Source organism: Microcaecilia unicolor, chromosome 1, assembly GCF_901765095.1.
Source record: "Microcaecilia unicolor chromosome 1, aMicUni1.1, whole genome shotgun sequence".
Lineage (NCBI taxonomy): Eukaryota > Metazoa > Chordata > Amphibia > Gymnophiona > Siphonopidae > Microcaecilia > Microcaecilia unicolor.
Genome location: NC_044031.1, coordinates 524384525 through 524409663, shown reverse-complemented (window position 1 = coordinate 524409663; position 25139 = coordinate 524384525).

The following is a 25139-nucleotide window of genomic DNA, read 5'->3' as shown; positions in this document are numbered from 1 at the left end:
TATCATGTATGAAAAGCCTCAAGACCACATGGAGACAGGAGACCTTAACATATCACACCAAATCAAACCAAAATACTAGCGGTGGTAATGAAAAATTTAAAAAAACCAAATAATCCAGCACAACCATAGCAATCAATTAAGGATAATTAAGAGGAAGACTTACCAAGAAAATAATCTCCAAAATGAAGGGGATATAAGAAGATAATCTTATTCTGGCAAATATTCAGCCAGTGCCGGGCAGCGAGCTGTCCATCTGATGCCAGCACTAAACCCGGATATTCAATGTTAGGCCATTTCCAGTGACCAGCATTGAATATCTAGGGATTTTTTTTGGCCAGCTCGTATGAGGAAAGGCTAAAGAGGTTAGGGCTCTTCATCTTGGAAAAGAGACGGATGAGGGAAGATATGATTGAGGTCTACAAAATCCTGAGTGGTGTAGAATGAGTAGAAGTAAATCGATTTTTTACTCGTTCCAAAAAGACTAGGGGACATTCGAGGAAGTTACATGGAAATACTTTTAAAACCAATAGGAGGAAATTTTTTCACTTAATGAATAGTTAAGCTCTGGAACTCTTTGCTGGAGGATGTGATAACAGCGGTTAGCGTATCTGGGTTTAAAAAATGTTTGGACAAATTCCTGGATGAAAAGTCCATAGTCTGCTATTGAGATAGACATGGGAAGCAACTGCCTGCCCTGGGAATGTTGTCACGATTTGGGTTTCTGCCAGGTACTTGTGACCTGGCTTGGCCACTGTTTGGAAAACAAAATACTGGTCTGACTCTTTTTTCTTACATTCTTATGTTCTAATTAATTGGCTATGTAATATTCAGCACTGGCTGGTTAAGTTTATAGTGGCCAAAGATAAGCCTGCTATTTGGGCGGTCTTATTTGGCCGCCAAACTTAGCTGGTGATGCACTGAATATTCGCAGCTAGCCGGCTATATTGGGTGATATAACCAGTTGGCCACTATGGGCTAGATTCTGTATATGGTGCCTGAAAAATCTGCGTAGAAAAAAATTATGCCTACATTTTACAGGATTGACTTAAATTTCTGTGTGGTATATAGAATACACCAGGTGGCTCGCCACGCGACTACATTTGGTTGTGTCTATTTAGGCCAAGTTTTACTTGGTGTAAATCCCGATGCCTAAATTAGGCACATATCAGGTGTATTCTATAATGCACATAGATTTTAGAAATGCACGTGACTTGCCCATGGCCTCACCCCTTTTTGTTTAGTGTATATTTGATTTTTGCATATAATTATGATTGCCTATACTAGTGGTTTTCAACTCAATCTTTCAGACACGCCAGTCAGTCAGGTTTTCAGGATATCCACAATGAATATGGATCAGATAGATCTGCATACAGAGGAGGCAATGCGTGCACATTTATTTGATGCATATTAACTGTGAATATTCTAAAAACTTGTGGCTGGGTGTGCCCTGGATACTGGACCAAGACCCACTAATATATGTGATCTTAATATTGTAAAGGCAGGATATAAATAATCAAACACTGTTTATAGTAACATAACATAATATCTATCCTGCTTATACATTACAGTTCAAAGCGGGTAATAGTAATATCAAGAGCCAGAACAATTTTCTGGGAGGACAGTTAAAAAAAAGTGACAACATTAAAATTATGGTTAAACATCTTTTTGTAGTACAAATTTCTAAAAGAGCACAGATAAGAATGAGATAACTGAAATATCCTGGCAAACTCTTTCCAGTGACTGGCAGCTTGAAATGCCAGTGTTGTTTCAAACATTTTTAGTCCTTTTCTTCCTCTTGGTGAAGGAAAGGAAAACACAGTTGGACAATTTAGCCTTCTGTCTCTTAAGGAGACAGCAAATTGGTAATGTGAGTATAAATACTGTGATGCCAGTCCATGTAATGTCCTATATAAAAAACAGGCCAATTTAAAAAGAACTCTAGCCTCAGTGGGCAACCAATTAAGTTTAACATAAAATAAAGAAATTCTGTCGTATTTAGTTACGCCAATAATCAGATGTACTGCTGTGTTCTGAACAGTCTGTAGTTTCGGTTGACCTTTAGTACAGCCCAAGTAGCCAGGATTACAGTAATCTAATTGCAAGAGTATGAGTGCCTGAACCAGGAGCTTGAATTGATCTTTCTCAAAGTAGTTTTGGATGCAGTGAATATAACCCCACATCAATATTCCAAGAATAATATTTAAGATATAATCAATGTGGGATTATTCTAAGGAATGGAAGTTTTCTCCTGCTCTTTTGAATCTCCATCTCCATAAGAACTCTTATATTTGTGGTATGAGCCTTATATTTGTCATTCCCCATACTTTTCCCTCCTAATTTATATCCTGTTTCAGCTCACCTAGCCCAGCAATTGCAGTGATCATTCCAATTAAGTGCTACAGTCCTTAGCTAATTCTGGAAAATGGCAGTGGTACCTAAATCATGCTGTTAGGCAGTGGCGTTCCATGGTTGCCTGACACCCAGGGCGGATCGCCACTGCTCCCCCCCCCCAGGTGCAGGGCAACACAGCACAGCACTCCCCACCCCACACAGTCCCCACTTGCCTTCCAAGTTCCAGCTCCGTCCACCCCAGCGTGGTGCTGCATCCCCCCCAACGCAGTCCCCACCTGCCAGCCAGGTTCCAGCTCCGTCCACCCCAGCGTGGCGCCTCGCATCTGCAGCGCTGCTGTAAAAAGAAGAAAACTGCCTCATCGTCGGCCCTTCCCTCACTCTGTCCCGCCCTCTGACATAACTTCATGTTTCCTCGAGGGCGGGACACAGTGAGGGAAGGGCCGACGACGAGGCGATTTTCTTCTTTTTACAGCAGTGCTGCAGATGCGAGGCGTCACGCTGGGGTGGATGGAGCTGGAACCTGGTTGCCAGGTGGGGACTGCGTCGGGGGGGGAGGCGGCGCCACGCTGGGGGTGGACGGAGCTGGAACCTGGTTGGCAGGTGGGGACTGCGTCAGGGGTGTGTGTGGAGGCGGTTCCATGCCAAGGGGGGTGTGGCTGGATGGAGCGGAGCACCCCCCCCACCCGTTGACACCCGGGCGGACCGCTCCCACTGCCCCGCCCTTGCTACGCCACTGCTGTTAGGTAAGAACATAAGAATTGCCTTACTGGACCAGACCAAAGGTCTACAGAGCAAAATATCATGTTTCCCACAGTGGCCAATCCAGGTCACCATTTCATCTACCATCTGGATCAAGTGGATAGATCCAAGAAAATAAAGGGGCAGACGATCTGCAAACTCCAAAGTGGAAACTGTACAAAGCAGATCGTAGATAAACCAAAATATATTTTATTGATACGATAAAGATAAAATATGCATACAATAGTCCGTATACATAAAATAGCCCGACACAGGCCGTGTTTCGCCCAACTGGGCTGCTTCAGGGGCTAAAAAAAGATAATAAATAAATAATAAATAACAAATCTAAACATCTAAATAGAAACCATATAATAATGATATAAAATGATAACATACAAATTATATATAAAAAGGACAACATTAAAAATACAGCCAAATATCAAAATCCCACAGGCTCGTTATTCAAATTATACAGGTCATGTATATTGATCACTAGTGGCTAATGTGTCCGCAACATACATATACAAATATATTTTTTTTACAGAAGTCCAGAAAAATAGTTTATGAACAGCCAGAAAAAACATCCAAAAAAACGTGGAGAGTACATGAAAATAATTATGATCGTGAAGGACACCCACCTATATAGTAGTTCTTCACTACTAAACCAGAGATATGCTGGTAAAAGCAACTAAGGGAAATAACAAACGTAAAAAAGAAATTGTAAATGTGAGTCAACAACTGGAGGGAAAAAAATATTGGAAAAATCATATGATAAGGTGATATAATGGAGAAAATCAATTAAGAAACTCACATGTATAGACAATATCCTGAAAAAACGGCTCATCCAGAGACGCAGAAACAAATGATTATGGACCTGCATAGAATTGTATTAAGAGTAAAACTTTAATATGATGAAAAGAAGAGTAAAAGATGGTAAAAATGGACCGCAACTCATTAAAATGGACCACAAGTTGCTTTTACCAGCATATCTCTGGTTTGGTAGTGAAGAACTACTATATAGGTGGGTGTCTTTTGCATTATATTATTGAAGATGGCTGTCTGATGTCTAGTAAGCTTCTGTGTTCACAATCATAATTATTTTCATGTACTCGCCACGTTTTTTTGGATGTTTTTTCTGGATGTTCATAAACTATTTTTCTGGACTTCTGTATCAAGTGGATAGATTCCAGTCTACTTGTCCCTGAGGGATAAGCAATGAGTTCTCTTAAGTTTGCTTGGTTAATAAGCTATTATGGACTTTTCTTCCAGAAAATTATTCAAACATTTGTTATACCTGGCTAGGCTAACTGCTTTCACTACATTATCCAAACCTGAATTCCAGAGCTTAATAGTGCATTAAGTGAAAAAATATATTCTCTAATTTAATTTAAATATGCTAATTAGTAACTTTATTGTGTGCCATCTAGTTCATGTATTTTTGGAAAGACTAAACCAGCAATTCATAAGTATATAAATATGACCATATTGGGACAGACCAAAGGTCCATCAGGCCCAGTATCCTGTTTCCAACAGTGACAAATCCAGGTCACAAATAAGTGGCAAGATTCCAAAAAAGTACAAAACATTTTATGGTGCCTATCCCAGAAATAAGCAATGGATTTTCCCCAAGTCCATTTTAATAAAGGTCTATGGACTTTTTCTTTAGGAAGCTGTCCAAACCTTTTTTAAACCCCACTAAGCTAACTGATTTTACCACATTCTCTGGCAAAGAATTCCAGAATTTAGTTTCATGTTGAGTGAAGAAAGATTTCTCTGATTCGTTTTAAATTTACTACTTTGTAGATTCATTGTATGCTTCACGTTTACCCATTCCACTCCACTCATTACTTTATAGACCTCTATCATATCTCCCTTCAGCCATCTTTTCTCCAAGCTGAAAAGCCCTAGCCGCTTCAGCCTTTCCTCATAGGGAAGTCCTCCGATCCCCTTTATCATTTTTATCACCCTTCTCTAATTCCACGATATCTTTTTTGAGATGCGGTGACCAGAATTGAACACAATATTTGAGGTGCAGTCGCACCATAGAGCAATACAAAGGCATTATAACATGCTCATTTTTGTTTTCCATTCCTTTTCTAATAATACCAAACATTCTATTTGCTTTCTTAGCCGCTGCAGCACACTGAGCAGAAGGTTTCAATGTATATTCAACAACACCTAGATTCCTTTTCTTGGTCCGTGACTCCTAACGTGGAACCTTGCATTACGTAGCTATAATTCAAGTTTCTCTTTCCCACATGCATCACTTTGCATTTGCTCACATTAAATGTCATTTGCCATTTAGACGACCAGTCTCCCAGTCTCATAAGGTCCTCTTGCAATTTTTCACAATCCTCTTGCGATTTAACAACTTTGAATAAATTTGTGTCATCAGCAAATTTAATTACCTCACTAGTTGCTTCCATCTTTTGGTCATTTATAAATATGTTAAAAAGTAGCGGTCCCAGCACAGACCCTTGGGGAATCCTTCTTCCATTGAGAATACTAACCATTTAACCCTACTCTCTGTTTTCTATCTTTTAATCAGTTTTTAATCCACAATAGGACACTACCTCCTATCCCATGACTCTCCAATTTCCTCTGGAGTCTTTCATGAGGTACTTTGTCAAATGCCTTTTGAAAATCCAGATACACAATATCAACTGGCTCACCTTTATCCACATGTTTGTTCACCCCTTCAAAAGAAATGTAATAGATTGGTGAGGCAAGATGTCCCTTCACTAAATCCATGTTGACTTTGTCTCTACCATTTCCACTCCCTCATGATTTTCTAGACCTTTAGCATATTTCTCCTTAGCCATCTCTCCTCCAAGCTGAAAAACCCTAACCACATGAGCTTTTCTTCATAGTGGAGTCATTTCATCTCCTTTATCATTGTGCTCACTGCTCTCTGAACTTTTTCTAATTCTGCTATACCTTTTTTGAGCTGTAGTGACCTGAATTGCATATAATACTCAAGGTATGGTTACACTATAGTCTGATACAAAGGCATTATAGTATTCTCCGTTTTATTCTCTATTGTTTTCTTATTCATTCCTAACATTCTGCTTGTTTTCTTGGATGCCACCACACACTAAACAGAGGATTTCAACATATTGTCCATGATGATGCTTAGATCCTTTTCCTGAACCGTGATTCCTAATGTGGAACCTAGCATCACTTAGCTATACTTTGGATTATTTTTTCATATGTGCATCACTTAGCATTTACATTTCATTTGTGACCTGGATGCCAGTCTCCCAGTCCTGCAAAGTCCCTTGCAATTTCTCACAATCTGCTATATCGGCTATGTCACGTGATATAGCTGGTTAGCGGCTAGCCACTAACCGGGATCTTCAGCGGGATATAGGCAGTTATTTCCCACTGAAAATCCGTGGATAGGCAGTAAGAGGCTCTTTTACAGAGTGGCGGTAAGCTCAACGTGGGCTTATCGTTTGCTCTTCCGGGACTACCGCCGGCCCAACGCAGCTGCCGGTGGTAGTCCCGCCCCAAGCAAGTGCCATTTCTGAGGAAAAAAGTAAACCCCTGAAAATGGCTTATGCATTGGTAACCCAGTAGGAATAGCGCTGCCCGGTTACCGCTGGGTTAGCGCGGGAGCCCTTATCCTTATCTCTGTCGCATGGTCACGAGGTAAGAGTTCTCTTACCGCATGGCCATGTGCGCCTGGGGTCATTTTACCTGCTGCGGTAAAACGGGCCCTGGCTCGAGGGAAAAACAGACCCCACTGCTAGCGCAGGGCCCTTTTTCCCGCAGCTTAGTAAAAAGACCTCTTAAATGCTATTTAACCGACCAGGAGCTGTCCCTGGATGGTTAAATAGTTTTGAATATCGAGGGGACTGTTTATAGAATAGTGCTTAACACTTACATAACTTTCAATTATTGGTGCCAATAGCAAGGGTAAAGCGCTACTATAATTATAAACTAGGCATACTATTGGTGCCTAAATTTAGCAGAAGCTTATAGAGTTGCCTTTTATTTGTTTAGCTATTTTGTTCATTGTAATAGTTCCTGATAATGATTTGTATGTAATCTTTTACGCTTGATTTCTTTTTAATTGTAAACTGCCTTGGCCTGTAATATAAACTAAACTAAACTAACATTTTGCCAGGCATCAACATCAGGCTCACTGGTCTCTAGTTTGCCTTGGAATCATTTATAACAACTGCTATTAACTTGGCCACCTTCCAATATTCAGGAAGATAGATAATTTTAATGGTAGGTTACAAATTACTAGTAGCAGGTCTGCAATTTCATTTTTGAGTCCTTCACTACTCTGGGGAATATTCCATCTGCTCCTCTAGTTTGTTAATTTGCCCTATTATATCTTCCAGGTTCACTGAAATTTGATTCAGTTCCTCTGATTCAATACTATTAACTACCATTTGCAACATGGGTATCTCCCTTACATCCTCCTCAGTCAAGATGGAAGTGAGAAATTCATTTACTTTTTCTGCTATGGCCTTGTCCTCGCTGTATAACCCTTTTGCACCTAAATCAAGTAATGGTCTGACTGCCTCAAAATCTTCAAATGTACCTGAAAAGTTTGTATTTTTAATTTACAGAAACCTTCTTTTCAAATTCCCTTTCTGCCTGCCCGATCAATACTTTGCATTTTGCTTACCAGTGCTTACACATTTTCCTGTTTCCTCCATTGGATGCACTTTTCATTTTTTTTTTTTTAGAAGATGTTATCTTGGCAATGTAATCCTCTTTCACTTCACCTTTCAACCATACCAGCATTTGTTTAGTCTTCCCTCTGGTCTGAGATTCCAAGACGGTATTTTATCTTGCTGCACCATATGCCTGGAATAAACTTCCTGAGCTGGTACGTCAAGCTCCATCTCTGGCCGCCTTCAAATCTAGGCTGAAAGCCCACTTTTTGATGCTGCTTTTAACTCCTAACCCTTACTCACTTGTTCGTTACCCTTATTTTATCATCCCCACCTTAGTAATTCCCTTATCTCTTATTTGTCCTGTTTGTCTGTCCTAATTAGATTGTAAGCTTTGTCGAGCAGGGACTGTCTCTTCATGTTCAAGTGTACAGCGCAGCGTACATTTAGTAGCGCTATAGAAATGATAAATAGTAGTAGTAAGCAATGATTGAGCCTAATGTAAACTCGTAATCTTTTTCTCAGTTCCTTTCAGTTTTTTTTAAACCATGTTCCTTATTTTATCATAATCTCCCTTTTGAAAATTAAGGAAGTAATGCTATAACTGAACGCTCTTGGTATGATCCTGTTCTATAAGAAACCTAGGGGCCCTTTTACAAAGCAGCGGGAGGGCTAACGTGAGGGTAGCACACGCCAAATTGGCACTACCACCGGGGTAGCATGTGCGCCTGGCGGTAATTTTTTTAAATCAAATTTCCAAAATTTATCAAGCAAAACAATATACTTGTACAGAAAGTATGACTTAACCTCCACAACTGACTATTTATAAAGGAAAAAAAAAAAAAACTTACAAGAAGAAAATAAAGATGTTATTTGTCAGTCATTACTCAACTCCATATTTGTAGATCCAAGATAGGTAATTTCAATTTTGGTGTATGCCGAATCCCGTGGTAGAAAATATTTGTCTATTTTCTACTGCAGAGGGTGTTCCCAGCGGTAATCAGCAGTGCGGCCACGTTGGCGCATAATGCATGGTTACTGCATGGGTAGTACGTGAGCCAGTACCACTAAGTCAATGGGTTGAGGTAAGGACTCAGGCAATAAATTGGTGCGTGCTAGTTTTTTTGCGCACGCCCATTTCCCAGCCCATTAAAAATGGTCTTTTTCCCAGCCATTTCCCAGTGTGAGAGAGAATTGTGTTGGATCCACTTGGCAAGAGAGATCATAACACAACCAAATGTGACTTATTAACTGGAGGAATGATGATACAGAAATCTATTACAATAGCCTTTACTGAGCAATTCTGTAAAGTACATGCAAACAGTTATGTGCCAATTATGCATGTTATATCATTAGAACAGAGATTCTCAACCCAGTCCTCGGGAGAAACCCAGCCAGTCAAGTATTCAGGACACCCACAATGAATATGAATGAGATAATGCTATGATTCTGCTTGATAGGCAGGGGAATGTTTGGGACTTGCTCCTGATTGGCTTGTCAGGGGCTGAGCCAGCAGATGTCAGAAGCCTGATCTATTTTAGCCTGCTTTTCCCTGCAATCCTTACTTTAGCGTTGATTGCTTTGTTTGCTTAGCTGAAGCCAGCCTGTGCTTGGGCGCTTGTGTTCACATTGGAGTTTAGCCTTCTCCTGGGTGCTTGTTTATTCTGTGTGTGTGTTTGCTGGGTATTCCCACCATGGCCTTGATTGCCTCACTTCCCTACAGCTGGTCTGCTTTCTGCTGCTCTAACTTTGGGCCAGATGCACTAAACTTAACGAGCCATTAACGAGTCATTAACAAGCAAATAGTAAACCCTGGCATGCACTAAAGGCTTTTTCGAGCCTTTTTCCGACGACAGTAGCAGCTAACGAAAACAGAATGCAGATGAGCAAATTGTGTAGAAACCCTATTGTAATGAGATGCACTAACCTTTTCTGATTGCCTTAACGCTGGAAAATCTAACGAGAGGTCTGTACCTGTCGTTGGGGCTGTGCGGGATTGAAAAACGTCTATGTTACAAAAAAAAAATTGGGGAAAAAAAGTGCTCATCAGGGACGTCCTTTATGGACGTCCTTCACTATATATATATATATATATATATATATATAGATGAGCTGTGCCTATGGACGTCCTTTATGGATGTCCTTGGCCCCCTCCCCGAGATCGCTGCCGCTCCCCTCCCCCCTGCATTGAAATGACAGCTTCCCGCAACCCCAGCCTCCTCACCATCCTCCGCTCCGAGGCCCCGCCCCAACCACCCCCCCGAGGTCATCATCGCCGCCGCTCCCCCTTCCACCCGCCCCCCTCCGTCTGCCACCTGGCTGGTCCCTCACAGCGCCTTGGCTGGTCTGCGCATGCTTGACTGTTTAACGATGGAATAGAGAATGCAAGTGAGCTAAAACGAGCAGCTCATTTGCATTCCTATTCCTTGATGTCTGTGGTAAGCTTGTGCCTTGTATTGTTCCAGTTTGTTTCTTTAGTTTTCTCTCTCTCTCTGTTCCCTTTGTTGTGCTGAGCTTCTGCTCTGCTCCCTGTGGTTCTGCCTCCCCCTGTCCTTGTATTTTGCTCCTGTTGTTTGTTTTAGTTCTCTTTGTTTGCTGTATCTGTCTCCTGTTTCCGGTGAGCAGTGCTCCTTTTCTGATCTGTGTGTGTCAAGGCAGCTTCCTCTGTTTGTTTACCCTTCCCTTTACCTTGTGTACAGTGTGGCACTGCCCTGTTTATTCCTATAGCTGTTCCCTTTTCCCTTGTGTGTTGTGTGGCCAGCTTTGTGTATTCTTATAGGTAGTTTCCTTTACCCTTGTGCACTGTATGGTACAGCCTAGTGTGTTCCTTGTAGGGCTTCCTGTATCTTTGTATGCTGTAAGGTGCAGTCTAGTTCCCTTGAGTGCTGTGGGGCACAGCAGTGGCGTACCAAGGGGGGGGGGGGCGGTGCAAGCGGTCCGCCCCGGGTGCACGCCGCTGGGGGGTGCCGTGGCACGCGCCTGTCGGCTCCAAGTTCGCTAACTTCACTCGTTCGCTGCAGCTCCCTCTGCCCCGGAACGAGCGAAGTTAGCGAACTCGGAGCCGACAAGCGCGCGCTGCGGCACCCCCCACGAGCGGCGTGGGGGGGTCGGGCCATTTCGCCAGGGGGGAGGTGTCATTTCGCAGGGGGGTGCGCATCGGCGATCCGTCCCGGGTGTCATCCAGGCTAGGAACGCCACTGGGGCACAGCCTAGTGTATTCCTATTGTAACCAGTGGAAGCATCTGGGAGCTGAGGGAGGCTCTGGGACGCATGCGCAGTAGTGTCAATGGGGTCCTGCACTGACACTGGCAAGTTGAAAAATACTGAAAATATATTTTAAAAGGGTATTGCATGCATTTCAAGATTAGAATTCAGATGCTGGAAACTTTTACTTATTAGCTATAAGATTTTTGAAGCTTAGGGTTTATGCAAATGAGTCTGATTTTATGATGTTCCAGATGGGGTATTTGGGGGTCGTTTTAAATAGGAATTTTTATAGAGTAAACATTAGGGCATGGCTATAACCTTAACTATGAAGTTTGAATCCAAAACGAAGGTTTGTTTTTATCCTAAAATGCCTAGTAGAATCTCTGTATGGAAATATGGTCTCAAATAGAGATTCCTGATTGGCTGGACTACTCCTGTTAGTTTTTGTGCCTGGGGACAGTTAAAGAGAGCAACGGAAGATCCAGATGAGGGAAGACCTGTTTCCTACTGTGTCTGGGTGTATGAGGTTTGTGAGGAAGGAATAACTGACAAACTATGAGTGTAACAATCATCTGAGTTTGGAAGAGTGAAAAGCAAAGAGTTAACTGAAGTAAAACCTCTTAGAGCTAAGTGAATTCAGTCTGAGTGTGTGTGAATGAATGACATGGTCATTGGTGAACTGTGAATTCAGCAACTGCTCTCTTTATAGTTAGGGAAAAGAAATGAATGTTTATTAGGTTGAGTTAGGAGATCAGATTCAGATGATTTTATTTTAATTTATTTTGCTTATATTAGAATCCAGTTCAGGTTCCAGTAACAGGCAGGCTTACATTAAAGTACATACAGTGCAGGGAGGCAGAATCTCTCCTTTTATTTCTTAAGGTTTAGGTTTAGGAAGAAGACCAAAGTAAAGTCAACCAAGAAAGAGGAATTGATCCCAAGGTCAGGAAAGCAGGAATCCAGCTAAGTACTACAGGAAAAATAAGGATAACTGGACTCTGGACAGAGAGGGAGACACTTTGCATTGGCACTGCATTTACATACTTATCTTAAGGGACTGAGAATCTGAGGAAAGAAAAAAATCTAAAATAGTTATATTAGGAAAATTTATGCAAAATGTGTCAGTAGTTGGATAATACTTATTTGTGATTAGAAATAATTCTGTTTATTCTTACTGAAAAGAAAAATAGTTTAGAGTGTGATAACTGGATCCAGTAGGATACTGAAACATTGATAACATTTATACTATTTAACTTTTACTAATGGTTATAAATTAACAAGTGCAATATAATCCTTAATTTGCATTAAAATAAATAATATATTTATTCTTTACTAAAGTGTGTGGTTTTGAATTTAACGTAAATCAAATTGATTCTATTTACAAAAATTAATACTTATCTTTAATGCATTCATCCGGTAACATCTTTCTCAGGATGATGTTTGTTTATGTTCACTTTGCCTTTTTGTGAGCTGCACACAGTAAACCTCGGCTCACACGACTACATATCAGAGGGATAATTGAACTGTGTGTTGTTTGCAGGACAGGTGGGTGACACTATGAGTGGTTTCTCTTTTCCCTTGAGTGCCTAGTGGCACACCTTAGAGTATTCCTTTGAGTGGTTTCCCTTTCCCTGAGTGCTGAATGGTTCAGCCTAGAGTATATTCCTATAGTTGGTTCCCTTTTTCCCTTGAGTGCTGTATGCTACAGCCTAGAGTGTTCCATTCTGGGGCTTCCTGTATTCTTGATCGCCCTGTGGCACAGCTTTGTGTATACCTTTAGAGGCTTCCGTCTCTCACCCTTTCCCGTACATAGTAACATAGTAAATGACGGCAGAAAAAGACCTGCATGGTCCATCCAGTCTGCCCTACAAGATAAACTCATATGTGCTACTTTTTGTGTATACCTTACCTTGATTTGCACCTGTCCTTTTCAGGGCACAGACCGTATAAGTCTGCCCAGCACTATCCCCGCCTCTCGCCACCGGCTCTGCCACCCGATCTCGGCTAAGCTCCTTAGGATCCATTCCTTCTGAACAGGATTCCTTTATGTTTATCCCACGCGTGTTTGAATTCTGTTACCGTTTTCATTTCCACCACCTCCCGCGGGAGGGCATTCCAAGTCAGTTGCTGTTCAGATTTGGCAGGAGGAGGAAGTGCTGCTAGAAGCTCTGCAGGTTTCCAGGGGGAAGGGAGTGCGGCCTAGCTCCTTCCCCAAGGATGAGGAAGGGCCCTGGGGAGAGGGCCTCAGGCAAGGCCCAGGCCATCGGGCCGGCTGAGGCCCAGAGGGACCAGAATGCCTGTAGGAGCAGTTCCCGGTCTGGTTGAGCGCTGGAGAAGAGGGAAAGAAGTCCTCTGGACAGACGGGAGCGGACATCCAAGGGAGGTAGCCAGTCCGGTACCCCCCCCCCCCCATGCCCTGGCAACGTCTAGAAGGTGAGGGGGGGGGAGAGCTGGTGAAGGCCCGGGAAGAGAGGTCTGCAGAAACAAAGAGCAAGAAGGCTATGGAAGTTAGTCAAGAAATGCTGTCAGAGTCCGAAGAGGAAGGCAGCGAGGATAGTGACTCCTCAGAAGAGGAGGAGGAGGATTTGCTTGATATTAGTTATGATCCGGATGATCCAGCCAGCAGGGTGGTGAACATGGTGAAGCATATTAAGCTGGTGGAGAGGGAAGTGGGGGAACTGGGGAAACGTTTGAAGATGGCAAAAACGTTGTGTAAGTTTGCCCCAGGACAGCACAGGAAGATGTATGAGAAAGAGGAAGGCAGATTAACAAAGATGTTGCAGTCTAAAGAACTTTTATTGAACAGATTGAAAAAGGGCCCAGAAAATCCTTTGAAAGAACTGTATGTTAATTTAGAAAGGATGGCAGGCTCATGTTCCAAGGGCCCTATAAAGACTGGGTCAGAGCAAGCTTTGAAGGGGCATAGAGAAAACAGAGTGGAGAAGCATGTTGATGCAGGGTTTGGGCGGCAGGAGCCGTCTGCCCAGGGAGAATTACCAGAGACCAGTACACAATCTACTTTGCAATTCATGAAGCAACTAGCAAGTCAGTCCAGTGCACTTACCAAAGGTGAAGCTCCAGTGGGAAGGAAGGCTGGAGGAGGATCCAATATGGAGGGGTCACGTCTGGAGCAGCCTGGAGGGGAGATAGCAGAAAACAAACATAATACCATGCAAAAATGCCAGGTGTTGGAGCCGGAGGACTCAAGGGGGGGGGGGGTTTTCGGTGCAGAAGTACTGGTGGACATGACTAGTGTGGCTGGCGGTTTCCCTGGGGAGCCGCTGGCAAAAGATCCGCAGGAGCAGCGGCAGATGCAAGAACATACCTGCCAGACGGAGGATAAGAAGGGTGGAGGTCCACAGCGGCAGCCTGAATCAGCGCAGGATGGGGAGATCCAGGGCAAGCCGGAGACTGTAGAGATGCGGGGAAAAGCTGGCATTCCCTTCCAAAAGGCATCGGGAGGGAGAACAGTTGCAGGAGGACTTTCAGGCAGCCAGCAGGCTTCTGAGCAGCGAACGGCAGAGGGCAGATCGCTGCTGGACGAGAAGGATTCGCTGGGTTTAGCGGGACAGGAGGCGGGGCTTCCGGGCCCGGTGAAGCCACGCCCCCGCGGGCCAGAGTTTCAGGAGCCTTTGCCCAACCAGGATGCAGAAGAGGGACGTGGCAGCCTGATGGATAGTGGGTTCAGAAAGGCGCCTATGGCAGAGAGTGTTGGGGCAGCGCGGGATGTTGGGGAGCTGCCAGTTGAGGAGCGTCAGTCGGTGCAATCCCTGCAGCAGCCAGCAGATCTGTTGGGACAGGAGGGGACTGGTATAAGTGACTCTGTGCATATAGGGGGAGGGCGGGGGTCTGGGGAATTGGTGTTGGACATTGCTGCTACGAAGAAGCAACAAGACATTGAAGGGGTTCATAATAAGTTGGCGATTGGGGAGGGGGAGGGGGAGGTTGGAATGAAGGATGAGGGGAAACAGGGGGAAGATGCTTGTATAGGGCGGGCTGGGGTTAGTTCAGGGAAGGGGACAGGGGGGCGGTGGGGGGCGGGGGCCCGGTCCTTTGCTGCAGTAGTCCAGGGGAGGGGGAAGACAGAGGGGGGTGGACCTAGTGGAGGTGGGGGTGCGGGTAGGTCTTTTGGGGGTATGGGGAAGGGGAAGGGGAGTGGGCAGCTTCCTAAGCGACGTAATGTAGTACAATTAAAATGGATGGGGGAAGGGGCAATGCCATCAAGGGACCGGGTCTTGCAGCAGGTAATGGGGATGGGGTTTATACCCGAAGATTTTTATGCATGTATACATCCCTACAATATTCCTGAGTATGATATTAGCTTCATGACACAGAGGGGGCTGGAGATGTTTTGGGGAAGATATGAGGGGTTGCGGGGAAAAGGGGAATGGAAAGATTTCAGGGCCATCCCGATCAGCACGCCGGACTTGGTGCAGGTGACCCTACTCGTGAGGAATGAGTCTCTTTCAGGGGCAGATTTGGCGTATTGGCTGAAGCGGTACGCGGAGTTAAGATCCCCGCTGACGAAATTGCCGGATCCAAGCAGGGTGTGGGCAGGAGGGTGGGGAGCACGGGTACGGTTGAAACAGATAGGCCAGGTAGTGCAGCACATCCCTTCGTCTGCGTTCATTGGACGTGATCGCGTCCTCTGTTTTTACAAGGGACAGCCACGTCAGTGTTTTAAATGTGGCTCATTCAGACATTTTAGTATGTCGTGTCCAGTTGTGAAATGCGGGAAATGTGGGGATACGCAGCACCCCACAGAGGACTGTACACTGATTAGGTGTAATTTGTGTGGTACATTAGGGCATGCATTTAGGGACTGCCCTAGGGCGTCCCATAATGAGGGGGAAGAGAGGGATGAAGGCATGCGAAGGAAGGGAGGTGGGGGGGTGTCAGGGGAAGAGGAGGAAGAAGGAGGGCAGGGGATGCTAGATAGGGAGGGGGGAAGGCAGGAGGGAGTGCCAGGAGAGGGGCAGGGAGAGGGGGATTGGGTGCTGGTTCCTCGGAAGAAGGGGAAGGTGGGAAACGGGAGGCAGGTAGGGAGGTCCCGAAAGGGAAGAGGGGGGGGAAATAGGTTTCAGGTGCTGGAAGAGGATGAGGAGGTGGGGGGCGAGGAGGTAGAAAGGATGGAGGAAGGGGAAGAGGTAGGGGGGATGGTAGATGGTAAACGGAAATTTGAAGGGGTCCAGGGGAGGGGTGACGGGGGTAGGATGAAGGGAAGTCAGGCTCAGGAGGGTGGGGAGGGGGGAGGGGGGGTGGGGAGTAAGAGGAAGGTAGAGAGGGTCGGGAAGGGGGTGCAGGCCCAGGAGCTTCAGTGGGGGGATAGGATGGAATTAGAGGAGGAGGTAGAGGGGGGATTAGGGGAGGGGGGAGGGGAGGGGGAGTGAAAGGGAGAGTAGGGATGAAGAAGTAGGGCCGGTGGAAACCAAGAGGAAGAAAGGGAGGTTGAAGAGGAGGGAGGAAGGGAGACTGTAGGGGGGGAAGAAGGAGGGGAGGAGAGGGAGCGGATTGAGGCTGAAGGTGACCGAACAGCAGAGATTTTGATTCAGGGCGAGAGAGGAGTTCTTCAGGAGGTCGGGGAGCAGGGGAAGGAGGAGGGGGTGACTGGGTCGATGACTGGGTCAGAAGAAGATGGCAGGGCTTCTACTCACATTTGTCACGCTTAATGTGGCTAGTATTATGTCGGCAAAGGCACAGGGTATGGCATATGATTGGTTTGCACGGGTCAGGGCAGATTGTTTCCTGATACAGGAGACCCGGTTGCGATCCCTCGAGGAGGTCAGGCGTGCGCAACGGGCCTGGAGGTGGGGTCCTTCTGTGTGGGGGTTGGCGGGGGACAGATATGGGGGGGGTTGTGATTTTGTTTAAGAGGCATGAGGTTTGTATCCAACGGGTGGTGGAATTGGGGGTGGGGAGAGGGTTGGTAGTGGATGTGGTTTGGGCGGGTAAGGCACTTCGGGTGGTAAACGTGTATGGGCCCCAGAGCAAGAGGGAGAGGGTGCTTTTGTTCGGGAAAATCAGACCCTATTTGTGCACATCACGGCAGGTAATTTGGGGAGGAGATTTTAATACAATTTTGCGGAGAAAGGACAGTGGGGGGAAGTCGGTGCAGGTGAGATACGATGGGGTGCGATTGGCAGGGATAATGCGTGAGGCGGGGTTGGTTGATGTACATATGGAGTTTTTTGGGGAGCAGGATGGGTTTACGTTTTTCAGAGGGCAATGTAAAGTAGAATAGATCGTTTTTGGTGAGGAAAGGGGTTGTTTTCAGGGACCTAAAGTAGAGGCAGTAGACTTTTCAGACCACCGTATGGTTATCATAGAGGTGGGGGGGGCAGCAGCTCAGAGGCCAGGGAGGGGGTTATGGAGGCTAAATTTGAGATGGTTAGGCAGTGGGAGGGTGAGGGAGGATTTTCTGAGATTTTTGGAAGACCAGGTCACGGTGCAGGGAGCCTTTTCATCACTGGGAGGGTGGTGGGAGGTGGTGAAGAAGCGCACACGGGAGTTTTTTGTGCGGCAGGCAAGGTGGGAAGGGAGGGAAAGGACGAAGTTGGGCATGGCGGTTAAGATGAAGAGGGATAAATTGATTTCTCAGGGGGGGAGTGCGGGGGAAATTCAGGAATTACAAGTCCTTTTGGAAAAGGTGCAGTATAACCGCTATTCCTCCTTGGTCTATGAACGTGATTTTGGTAAATTGTTTAGTCCGGACCCCTTTGTTTGTTGTAGGGAAAGGAGGGAGCACAAGGTGTTGGAGAGTGTGCGGGATGCCCGTGGGACTCTTCAGGACTCCAAGGAGGGGATCCTACGGGTTGTAGAGGATCATTTTTCGGCATTCTTTTCCACCCAGGGGGTAGATGAAGATTTGATGGACCGGTATGTGCAGGGTACGCCTGGGATAGGGAATGGGGGACCCCAGCTCCAGACCTTGTCGCAACCATGGACCTTGCGGGAAGTGGAGGAGGCGATTGAGGCACTCCACAAAAAGTCTTCGCCAGGGCCGGATGGGCTGCCGGCCGAGTTTTATAAGGTCTTTAAGGTGCAGTTGGGTCCGATATTGTTGAAGGTGTGGGAGGCGGCCCGAGTGGAGGGATCCCTCCCAAAATCACTGAAGGAGGCGGCCATTGTGTTGCTCAGCAAGGGGAAAGATGCGTCAGAGCTAGCCAATTGGCGGCCTATTGCATTACTTAATACGGACCGGAAAATATTTGCGAGGATGTTGTTCCAGAGGATGAGGCAGATGTCGGGGACATTGTTAGCAGCCTCACAAGCATGTGGGGTTAAGGGGAGGGGGGTGTTAGAGGCAGCGGCGTGGGTTAGGGAGGGGTTTGAGCATAGTAGGGCAGGACCCACGGGTAGATTAATGATAGCTTTAGATCAGGATAAGGCATTTGATAGGGTTCAATGGGGGTTTTGTGGCGGGTGTTTGAAGCATTATGGGTTTCCAAAGGGATGGGTAGAACAGCTGAAGTTAGTGTATAACCAGGCGGAATGCTTTCCGTTGGTAAACGGGTGGAGGGGGAAGAGGTTTGGGGTAGGTGCAGGGGTGAGGCAGGGGTGTCCACTTAGTCCGTTGCTGTATGCGTACGCCATTGACCCATTTGTGCGAAGGGTGGAGCAGGGAGGTGGGGGAGGTTTGAAAGGGGTGGAGGTGGGGGAAGGTCATCAGCTGAGGGTCATGGCGTACGCGGATGATGTGACGGTCTGGGTAGCAGACCAGCAGGAAGGGGGGAAATTGCAGGAGATGATCGAAGAGTATTCACAGGCGACGGCATCACGGATCAACTTTCAGAAGTCCAATAGTTTGTGGGTAGGGGATCAGGGTGGGAAGTTTGGGTTAGGGGGTAGGTTTCCGTCACCAGGGGAGAGGCTGAGGGTCTTGGGCATTCACTTTGGATTAGGGGATTATGGGTTGGAGAATTGGGATAGGTGTTTGCAGTTAGCCAAAGTAAAGGTAGACAGGTGGAAGGGGTGGAAAATGTCTATGGGAGAGCGGGTTCGGCTAATTAAAGTTCATTTGGTTCCTTTGTTGTTGTTTGTCAGTTATATTTGTTTGTTGCCCGAAAGATGTTACACGTTACTTTATAGTATTTTTTTTCAGCTATTGTGGGGAAACAGAATGAACCCTGTTAAGCGCAATATTACATATTTACCAAGGAGGGAGGGAGGGGTAGGTATGATAAACCCGGTTTTGTTTTTCAGTTCGTTATTTTTGCAGTTTAACTTGGGTAGGGCGGTAGGGCAGGAGCCCCCAGGGTGGGCGCGGAGTGTCCTTGGGTGGTGGTCACGGTATTGGACAATATGGCAGCAAGGAGGAAGAGTTATAGCTTTGAGGAAGGGTGGCCCGGAGGGGGTGGGGTATTACAAAGCCCTGGTAAAGCTAGTGCGGGTATGGGGGCTGACGGTGGGTGAGATCCAGGAAGGAAGAAGGGAGGTATGGATGGAAAGGGTAAGGTCGCAGGTTTTCACTGCACCCTTGGTGTTGCGGGATGCTCCTGAGGTAGTGCTGAGGCAGGGTTTACGGCTTATAACATCAGACAGAATCCCGGTTAAGTATCAGGACATGGCGTGGCTGTCCCTGCACGGTAAGTTGTACGTGCGAGGCAACTTGAAGTATCACAACGTGCAGGACAGAGGATGCCCGAGAGGGGAATGTGCTGGGGCAGAGGAGACAATGGAACACTTCTTACAGAGGTGCCCATTCACGGTGCAGGTTGGGAATCGGGTCTCCTCGCTGTTGAAGATCCCTGGGTTCAGTAATTATAGTTATGCGGATTGGGTATATGGCCCATGCATAAAATAAGGGGCTTGGATCCGGTAACTCGTTTCATTATTTCACTGGTTCTGCGCTACTGCCTCTGGATGGCGCGATGTAGGGTTTCGCTGCACCAAGAGTTCCGGTCAGTAGAACGTGTTAGTTGGGATGTGGTGAGAGCCGTGCAGGAGGTGGCGAAGTGGGAGGGGGTGGAGAGGGGTAAGGGGACAGCCTTGCGGTGGTGGAAGCAGGTTAGGCTAGAACCCCCATGAAATCCTAGAGCAAAGTTATTGTTTGGAGTAGGTTTGTTTTCTGTATTAGTTGGGGACTTTGCTGTTTGCATGTGTGTAAAGGGGGGATATTTCTGTTGCATGATGTTTGTGGGGGATGGGGGACGGGGTGAGGTTTTATGTTTGTATTCTGCTTTAGTTTTTTCTAATAAAAAGAGTTCTCCAAGTATCCACTACTCTCTCCGTGAAAAAATACTTCCTGACATTTTTCTTGAGTCTGCCCCCCTTCAATCTCATTTCATGTCCTCTCGTTCTACCGCCTTCGCACCTCCGGAAAAGGTTCGTTTGCGGATTAATACTTTTCAAATATTTGAACGTCTGTATCATATCACCCCTGTTTCTCCTTTCTTCCAGAGTACACATGTTCAGGTCATCAAGTCTCTGCTCATACGTCTTGTAACGCAAATCCCTTACCATTCTCGTAGCTTTTCTTTGCACCGCTTCAATTCTTTTTACATCCTTCGCAAGGTACGGCCTCCAAAACTGTACACAATGCTCTAGGTGGGGCCTCACCAACGACTTATACAGGGGCATCAACACCTCCTTTCTTCTGCTGGTCACACCTCTCTCTATACAGCCTAACAACCTTCTAGCTACGGCCACCGCCTTGTCACACTGTTTCGTTGCCTTCAGATCCTCAGATATTATCATCCCAAGATCCCTTTCCCCGTCCGTACTATCAGATTCTCCCTGCCTAACACATACGTCTCCCGAGGATTTCTATTCCCTAAGTGCATCACTTTGCATTTCTTCGCATTGAATTTTAATTGCCAAACCTTAGACCATTCTTCTAGCTTCCTCAGATCCTTTTTCATGTTTTCCACTCCCTCCCGGGTGTCCACTCTGTTACAGATCTTAGTATCATCCGCAAATAGGCAAACTTTACCTTCTAACCCTTCGGCAATGTCACTCACAATTATATTGAACAAAATCGGTCCCAGCACCGATCCTTGAGGCACACCACTACTCACCTTTCCCTCCTCCGAGCGAATTCCATTCACCACCACCCTCTGGCTTCTGTCCATCAACCAGTTCCAAATCCAGTTCACCACTTCGGGTCCTATCTTCAGCCCATCCAGTTTATTTAAGAGCCTCCTGTGGGGAACCGTGTCAAAAGCTTTGCTGAAATCTAAGTAGATTATGTCCATAGCTCGTCCCTGATTCAATTCTCCTGTCACCTAATCAAAGAACTCAATGAGATTCGTTTGGCACGATTTCCCTTTGGTAAAACCATGTTGTCTCAGATCTTGCAACTTATTGGCTTCCAGGAAATTCACTATCCTTTCCTTCAGCATCGCTTCCATTACTTTTCCAATAATCGAAGTGAGGCTTACCGGCCTTTAGTTTCCAGCTTCTTCCCTATCACCACTCTTGTGAAGAGGGACCACCTCCGCCGTTCTCCAATCCCTCGGAACCTCTCCCGTCTGCAAGGATATATTAAACAAATCTTTAAGAGGACCCGCCAGAACCTCTCTGAGCTCCCTTAATATCCTGGGGTGGATCCATTCTGTCCCATGGCTTTGTCCACCTTTAGTTTTTCAAGCTGTTCATACACACTCTCTTCCGTGAACGGTGCTCTATCCACTTCAATCTCATTTGTACTTTTTGCAGTCCATTGCAGTCCTTCTCCAGGATTTTCTTCTGTGAAAACAGAACAAAAGTATCTATTTAGCAAATTTGCTTTTTCTTCATCATTATCCACATAGCGGTTCGCAGTATCTTTTAGTCTCACAATTCCCTTTTTAGCCATTCTCCTTTCACTTATATACTTGAAGAAATTTTTGTCACCCTTCCTTACATTTCTAGCCATTTGTTCTTCCGCTTGCGCTTTTGCCAGACGTATCTCTCTCTTGGCTTCTTTCAGTTTCATCCTATATTCCTCCTCGTGTTCCTTTTCTCGAGTTTTTGTGTATTTCTGGAACGCCAACTCTTTAGCCTTTATTTTCTCAGCCACTTGCTTGGAGAACCATATCGGTTTCCTTTTTCTCTTGCTTTTATTTACTTTCCTTACATAAAGGTTCGTGGCCCTATTTATAGCTTCTTTCAGCCTGGACCACTGTCCTTCCACTTCTCATATTTCCTCCCAGCCCATCATCTCTTTCCTCAGGTATTCCCCCATTTTACTAAAGTCAGCACGCTTGAAATCCAGAACTTTGAGTTTTGAGTGGCCGCTCTCCACTTTAGCTGTAATATCAAACCAAACCGTTTGATGGTCACTGCTGCCCAGGTGGGCACCTACTCGGATATTTGACACGCTATCCCCATTTGTGAACACCAGATCCAGTGTCGCTCCCTCCCTCGTGGGTTCCATCACCATTTGTCTGAGCAAACCTCTTTGTAAAGCATCCACGATCTCTCTACTTCTTTCCGATTCCGCAGACGGAACTTTCCAATCTACATCCGGCAGATTGAAATCTCCCAGCAACAGCACCTCTCTCTTGTTTCCCAACTTTTGAATATCTGCGATCAGGTCTTTATCTAATTCCTCCAATTGTTTCGGAGGTCTGTAGACAACACCCACGTGTATAGAGGTTCTATCCTCTCTTTTTAAAGTGATCCATACCGCTTCTTCCTTTCCCCAGGTCCCTGTCATTTTGGTCGCTGTGATATCCTTTCTCACATATAGAGCTACTCCTCCACCCTTACGACCCTCTCTATCCTTCCTAAATAGATTATAGCCTGGTATGTTTGCATCCCATTCATGGGAACCATTTAGCCACGTCTCCGTGATTGCAACAATGTCTAAGTCTGCCTCCAACATCAGGGCTTGAAGGTCATGAACTTTATTGCTTAGACTGCGAGCATTTGTGGCCATTGCTTTCCATGTACATTTCCTAGTATGTGCTTCAACATTTGTGATTTGGGGTTGTCTTTTCTCTTTGGGTACCTTCATATCCTTTTGTTCCAACTTCATTTCTTTCTCTTCTGCCTCAGTTCTATTTTCAGGATCATCACCATGCTGTAATGGAGCAAAAGAATTCTGTAGGGGCAACACTTGTGAGGGCGGATGCCTCTGGTGCACATAGTGAAGTCTGCCTGAGCCTACTGTGAACCATCTATTCCTAGGTGGTTTTATCCTTGGAGGCAGTGGTATGAATTTGGCTTGATTCTGTGTTGCATGGTTTTGTGTATTCTTAGAAGCTGGTTTAAGTGCATCTAATTCCTGTTTTACCTTACTGAGCTCCTGTTTTAAACTAGCAAGCTGATGACAGACAGGACAAGCCTTAAGTCTCCAGATAATTGGCCTTGAAACTGAAACACCACAATTATTACAGAGAATAAAAGTCATCCTGTTTGTTGGAATGGGAATGAACAGGTATGCTATGATGGGGTTAATACTGTGCAAGATTAACTTTACTCCTCAGACATACATAGGCAACCAGAGGCAGTTGTAATTTGGGTGAAGTTAATTTGTAATAAGTAGAATAGTTAGGAAATTTATTTAGGAAGTGTCAGTCTTGGGGTGGGTGGGCTTAAAGTTTAAAACCTGTGGAATGTGTTTGTTTTAAAACCTATCTCCAGGAAAGGAAAACAGTTCTAATACTTGCTAGCAGTTTTAAAATCTGAAATCTCCTTTTCAGATTTACAGATATCAATAAACCAGTTAGAAACAACAACAAATCACATCAAATCAAATCAAATGAAACAGCAGAGCAGAATGAAACAGTCAGATCACACTATTTTCAGAGAGATACTATTTCCCTTGTATCTCTACCCTGCATGTGTGCGCTGCTTGTGTTCTGGTCCCTTGGGGGACCCCTCGTTGTTCTTTCTCCCTTCCCAGAGTGTGACTTGGTTCTCGGTCGGCCGTGAGGCCCGCTTGCTTGGACTCTGTGCAAAGTGGGTTCCCGATCGGCCATGAGGCCCGCCTGAATGCTCTATCTCCCACTTTCTGGTGGTGCCTGTTGGCTGTTGTGTGTCTGCGGGGCTTGGTGGCTGGGGTGGTGCATAGGGCCTGTTCGGTCTACCCTAGGCCTTGGCCAAAATCCTAAACTAGGCCTCGGCCTGGGCTCAAGGACTCATGTCCAGAATAACAGATAAGTTTGTATGCACGGCCTCCACTGTACACAAATCTATCTCATGCATATTCATGGTAGATATTCTGAAAACCTGACTGTCTGGGTGTGTCCCGAAGACTGGATTGAGAATCCCTGCATTAAAATAATGGTATACATGTGTATGTGTGCATATAAATATGTATATGGTTTATAGTTTATAGTTATTAGAGACAAATAACTGGGAAAATGTAATGTGTACAATCAGGAACCAAATGCAAGTGCAAACAGTGAGTTTTTTGAATAGCCTTGAACTTAGGAAAAGACCAACCACTTGACACGGAGGTGCTTTGGCAGTGAGTTCTAAAGAGATGGTGCTAGATAGAAAAATACAGAGTTTCATGCAATGTCAAGATGTGCAGGAGACAAGGGAGGAAAGCAGAGCAGATGATCATCCAGGGAACGGAGTATACAAGAAGGAGTGTAGAGGACAATATAAGAAGAGATATATAATGGAATATTGGTGTGAAAGATCTTATGCATCAGGGTAAGTACCTTGAAGTGGATTCTGAATTCAAATGGATGCCAGTGATTGTTTTTAAGAAGGGGAGAAACATGATCAAAGCCACACACCTGATATAGAATTGAATAATCTCTAATAACTGGAAAAAATAACCCCCTATGCTCAACAACTTCCTAATATAAGCATAGCTAATATGCAAACGTTCTTAAATTAAAATAACATATAATAATAATATGAATGGATGAAATGATAAGGCATATAACACTTATGTCATTTTTTTATTTTCAAACCTTTTATTTATATCACAAATTACCACAAAAATGAATATATGTATAAAACATATACTGTATGAACCTAGCCATATAGCATCTCCAAATGTGAATAAAATACACTACTTATCTGAGCATAAGGTATTAATGGACTAGATTCCCAGATGGAAGATGCAGCCTTAAGATTATGGAGTGATTCTCAAGTGAATCCTTCTGAAGAAACGATGGTGAAACTCGGCCTGAGTTAAAGATTAGGAGAAACTGTTTCTAAAAAGATCCAGTTGGGTTGTTCTGGACTGTTGGATCTGTGGACATCAAGGACACATAAAGACACAGTTTAATGGTGGGATAAATATACAGTACGAATCAGTGAATTATG